A 6,074-nucleotide genomic window follows, 5' to 3' on the forward strand; every position below is an offset into this window, starting at 1 on the left:
GGATTTGGGGCATACACACATACAGCCTGGTATGTTTCAAGCAGTCAGATTCAGGACTTGAATGGTGGTTGGCCATGTGGGAGTCCAGTGCCTTAACCACTACACCAGATGCTGGTCCTGGCTTGTCCTTTTCTACTTGTGCCAACAGTTTCTAATCCTGTTTCTGCATTGGAAAAATGAGAATGAGATACTGAGTCCTGTGCTTCAGAGTTAAATGAGAAAACTTATGTACAAATCATGTTGTATTGGAAACTGCTATTCAAATATTAGCTATAAATGCTAATAACGTAACAGAGTGTCCTGCCTGGACTAGAGTTGTTACTGCTCCTTAGGACATCTCTGGTGCTCAGGAGACACTAGTCTCCCAACTATCATAAAATGTTTGGGGGACTTATTGGTGATAGTAAGTTCAGGAGCTCTTAAAATAGATGTCAAGGGCCAGCTTCATGGTGAAGTAGGAATGCATTGCTCAAGAGAAGCTGGATCCTACATGGCAACTACAATTCGAATCCTAAGCCAGGCACACATGTAAGTGCCTAGGATATGATGGGCTAGAGGACTGAAGGAAGGGGACTGAGACATGACCAGACCTTTGCCCCCACACTTAACTCTCACGTGTGTGTACATGTGCTCTACTGTAAGTAAAGAAAAAATAGATGTCAAGCCACATCCCCTCATACGTGGTTTCAATGTGTTCCCCTAAATTCATGTGTTGAAATTTGATTGTATTGTTGACCCAATTACAAGATTAAGAGGTGGGGTTTTGTGACATGATTAAAATTAGTTAAGGTCATCAGGGCAGGGCCCCCTTGACTAAGTCTGGTGGGTATACAAGAAAAGGGAATCAGACTTGACACAGACAGAATACATAAGCTCTCACTCTTGTGCCCTGCCCCAGCCTCGGGACTCTGCAGGGAGTCCCCACCAACAAAACCCGACCACATGTGGCCTCTTTATATGGGACCTCCAAAACCATGAGCTAATGAGTCTTTGTTCTTTATAAACCACCCAGTGCAGTATTGTCAGAGACAGAAGAGGAGACTAAAGCACCTGATTTACATGGGACCCTGGATCCCCACGAGAAAGACCTTAAACTCTAATCTCAACTGGATTCAGACACATATAGACATGCAGCTCCCAAAGTAAACGGCCGGATGGGACAACTGGGTCTCAGGGAAAATCTTGCATGAGAAAGAATACGCAGAGCTCTGGCCAAGAGGCCTAATGTAAGCAGTAAGGGCATTCCAGAGTGGTATTTCCAGGCAAGCTGGGAGGCTGCACTCACCACCTTCTCTATCCTAGCAGTGCACAGAGCCCTGGTGCTTCTGGTAGCAGGCAGCTACAGCACAAGTAACACTGGGTGGCTAGCAGAACATTCTCTGCGAGAGTAGATCCTGAAAAAGAGAATGAGGTTTCCTCACTAGCCAGAGAGATCAAGGTCTAAGGAAGTCAGTGGTGAAGTGTGGGGTTAGCTGTCTGGAAATTGGCAGTAGGCTGAATGATAGATAATATAATAAAAATACCTAACATCTTACAGTGCTTCCTATATATCATGCACTTTTTATTCATTTAATTCTCAATACAACTCTACAAGAAAGGGAATACTAAATGCCTCTTACAGATGAAGGAGCTGAATCAACAGAGTTAAAGCATTACCCAAGGACACACGGCCAGTAAGTGGCAAAGCATGAGACTCAAACCCAAGCTACACAGCACCAGAACCCAACCTTCCTTTTCCCCACCACCCAGAGGGAACATGACCCACAAACTGTAAGAATCTAGGAAACACATAAACCACCCTGTGTGGTATTCAGCTGTCCGAAACAGCAAAGTAGACTAAAGCATCTGATTTATACGCAGCTCTGGAGCCCCATAAAGACCGTAAACTCTGATTTCCACTGGACTCAAGACACATACAGGCATGAGGGTTCCCAATAAAGAACCATGGGAAGACTCAGGAATTACCTGGAAACTTGGATTTCCTGCTAAAAACTGATTAGCAAATGTGACACAGCAAAAACAAGTATTTATGCTTATCAGCAGAGAGCTTGGTAAAGATGACAGTAATTATTATTAGTAAGAGGTAGACTTTAATTTTATTAAAATTACATATTTAACATACTAACTTGGAATAATCTCCAAGATATATTATTAAGTGAAAAGGGCCCAGCAGATAGTATAATGGTTATACTACTGGACTCCTATGTAGCTGCCTATAGTTAAGAGTCCCAGACCCAGTGGCTTAAAACTCATACCGGGCACATGTGTGTGTGTGCCCCAAATCCTGAGAGAAGAACAAAAGAGAATGACTGCAACAAAGGAGAATGACTGTGGTGTAGCCATCATCCCCTGAGGGGTGATTTCTTGCTTTATGTCTGTCTCTTTCTGTCTCTCCAGTGAGGGCACGCTGGAAAAAACTGTAAGAAAAAAAGAAAAAGAAAATGGCGGGACTAGCAGTTAGTGTGATGGCTATGTCGCTGGACTCCCATGTAGTAGACCACGGTTCGAGTTCTGGACCCAGTGGCTTAAACTCATGCCGGGTACACATACGTGCGTGCCCAAGATCCCAACAGGAGAATGGAGGAGAAGGGATTGTGGTATGGTCATCCTCTCTGGGGGGGGATTTCTCACTTTCTGTCTCTCTATCTGTCTCTGTCTTTCTGGCGAGCACATGCACCCTATAGCAAAAACCTCTCAAAAAGAAAAAAAAAAGGCATAGTATAAAACTGTACAGAAAAGACTACTATATTAGTTTTAATGTACATATTTCTGGAAAGGTTCAAATAAACCAGTAAAATGTTAACTTCTGGGAAGGAAACTAACGAGTTTAGGGTTAAGGGTAGAGGGAGCAGTATACCATTTGAAGTTAAAAAAAATTAATATATGCATACCTCTATCTATTCCTTTTTCTGTTTCTAAAAATTATAAAATATTTCATGTAGGTAAGTAGATACAGAAAATGATGTAACAAATATCTACCCACCCATTTACTATTCAGCACAGAACACATTAGAGACATGGTAGACACCACCTGGCATCTCTCCCTCGTTCTATCCACTAACCCTCCCTTCCTCCAAATGGAACTACAATCCGGAATGTGGTGTTTATGACTCTTGTACATCATCACATTCTTACTGCATAGGTAAATACCTCTTACTAAGGTATTGTTTTGCATTTTTTTTTTTGAGCGGTTTTTGCTATAGGGTGCGTGCGCTCGCCAGACAGAGAGAGAGACAGAAAGCAAGAAATCAGCCCCTGGAGGGATGGCCATGCGGCAATCCCTTCTCCTCCCTTCTCCTCTCGGGATCTTGGGCACACACGCACACGTGCCTGGCGTGAGTTTAAGCCACCAGGTCCAGGACTCGAACTGTGGTCGACTGCATGGGAGTTCAGCGACATAGCCATTACGTTAACTGCTGGTCCCTTGTTTTGCATTTTTAGGTTTTTATGTGAATAATACTGTACTTGATGAATACTAAAACTTGATTCCTTTTAAGTTTTTGCTATAGAGTGCATGCGCTCACCAGAGAGAAACAAAGAAAGCAAGAGAGATGTAAAGTGAAAAATCACTCCCCAGGGAGGATGGCCACACTGCAATCCTTTCTCTCTCTTCCATTCTCCTCTTGGGATTTTTGGCATGCTCAATGCCTGGCATGATTTTCAAGCCACTGGGTCTAGGACGCAAACCTTACAGTTGGCCATGTGTGATCCAGCACCTTAACCTCCACACCACCTGCTGGCTTTGCAACTTGATTAAAAGAACACTACATTCATGCATTACTTTTATTATTTTTTATTTTTTTGTGAGAAGGTCCCTATGCCCACAAGAAAGAGAAACAGAGAGAAAGCAGCCCTCAATGGAGGGTTGTCAGGCCACAATCCTTTTTGCTTTCTCCACTGTGTCAGGATTTTGGGCATGTATGCATACATGTCTGGCATGTTTCTCATCTCCAGGGTGGAGATTCAAACTGCAGTAAGCCAAATAGGATCCAGCTCCTGATATACAGCATTTAACCAATGAGCTATGTGCCTGCTCTATTATCTTATTATCATTTTACTTTTTAATTTTTATTTATACTTATAGAGGGTTTTGCAACATGCCAAACCCTCTGTTGGGTGCTACAGAATGGTAAGTGGACCTAACCCAAGGTATGTTGTTTGGTATTAAATCAGAGGTATGTGCAGGGTGCTTTGAGATTTTTAGGAAGGCCCAGAGTGGAATGGGGGGAGACTTCTCCATTCAGATGATAGCTCAGTGGAGTCTTTCAGGACAAATAGAAGTTAGGCTAGAGAATTTCGAGGGAAGCTTGGGTAAAAAGAAAATTTTAAAAGGGATGGATATGTGTGCAGATAGAGAGAGTACAGAGAAATGCAACTTTTTTGAGTAGCTTGCACAATGTTGGGGGGTTAGAGAAGCAAGAAATGACCAAGGGGACATATAAAGGGGCTTGCATGTCATGATGGACAGTGAGTTGATCAGTATCCATGTATTACTGTTCCGGGTTTTTTTAGGGGGGTTTTTAGAGATTTTTTCGCTATAGGGTACGTGAGCTTGCCAGAGAGACAGAGAGACAGAAAGCAAGAAATCACCCTCAAAAGGGGATGGCTATGCCTCAATCCCTTCTCCTCCAATCTCTTCTTGGGACTTTGGGCATGCATGCATGCACGTGCACCTGGCTTGAATTTTAAACTGCCAGGTCCAGGACTTGATTCCCAGTTAACTATCTGAGTCCAGCAATGTAACTATTATGCTATCTGCTGGTCCCCATGTATTATTTTTAAACCCTGCTGATTCAAATATACTTTCCTCTTTCCTACCCCAGTTAAAATATTAAAAAACAGGGACCAGCAGATAGCATGTCTATGTCGCTGGACTCTCATGTAGTCGATCGTGGTTCAAGCATGGGACCTGGTGGCTTAAACTCACGCTAGGCACATGTGCGTGCATGCCCAAGGTCCCAAGAGGAGAATGGAGGAGAAGGGATTGCAGTGTGGCCATCCCCCCAGGAGATGATTTCTCGCTTTCTGTCTTTCTGGTGAATGCACATGCCTTATAGCAAAAACATCTCAAAAAAAAAAATTAAAAAACAAAACTCTAATGCCATGTCATCTTATTTTTAAAAGTCCTAAAGCAGCATGACATAAGAAATAAGGTAAGAGAAGCTACATAGTCTTGAGTCTACCCTGCAATATAAGCAAAAATAAAATTTTTGTGTATTAGTTCAACAAATCATTTAACTAAAAGTCACAAGTTATTGTATTTACCACATTTCTCTGATTCCAAAACACCATCGATTCACAGAGAGATTAAAACAAAATTTTATGTTGGAAATTTCAGTATGTGAAAAATATGTGTCTTAGAATCAAGGAAAGGGTTCAAATGAAAGTACCTTAAACCAGCCTTACAACTTGCCTCCAAAAAATTCTCAAACGCTCAGATCATGTTTTTTTTTTTTTTTTCTTTTTTTTGGAGAGGGCCATAGGGCATGTGCACTCGCCAACCAGACAGAAAGCAAGAAATCACTCCCCAGGGGGGATGGCCACGCTGCAATCCCTTCTCCTCCATTCTCCTCTTGGGATCCTGGGCACGCATGCACACGCACCCAGCATGAGTTTAAGCCACCGGGTCCAGGACTCGAACCGCAGTCTACTACGTGGGAGTCCAGCAACATAGCCATTACGCTAACTGCTGGTTCCAGATCACGTTTTCACTAGCCCTTTGTATTATACATTATGCACTAGTACAATGAATTATTGAGCTTTATGAAAATGAGAAATGGCACACTAAGAAGCCACACATACAAAAATCTGTGGCTAACGGTCTGGGAGTATTATCAATAGTTAACTTCTTCACACAATCAACTGTTTTTGAAGGGAAATTTAATTTAAAAACATAATCGAAAGGATGCATTGCACAAGGCACAAGGACAGAAAAAAAAGACATGGACGCTGCACTTAAGATTACACATGGAATCGAGTCCTGGACCCGGTGGCTTAAACTCACGCCAGGTGTGTGCGCGTGCCCAAGATCCCGAGAGGAGAATGGAGGAGAAGGGATTGCGGCATGCCCATCC

This window comes from Tupaia chinensis, unplaced genomic scaffold (assembly GCF_000334495.1).
Source record: "Tupaia chinensis unplaced genomic scaffold, TupChi_1.0 Scaffold000075_1, whole genome shotgun sequence".
Lineage (NCBI taxonomy): Eukaryota > Metazoa > Chordata > Mammalia > Scandentia > Tupaiidae > Tupaia > Tupaia belangeri.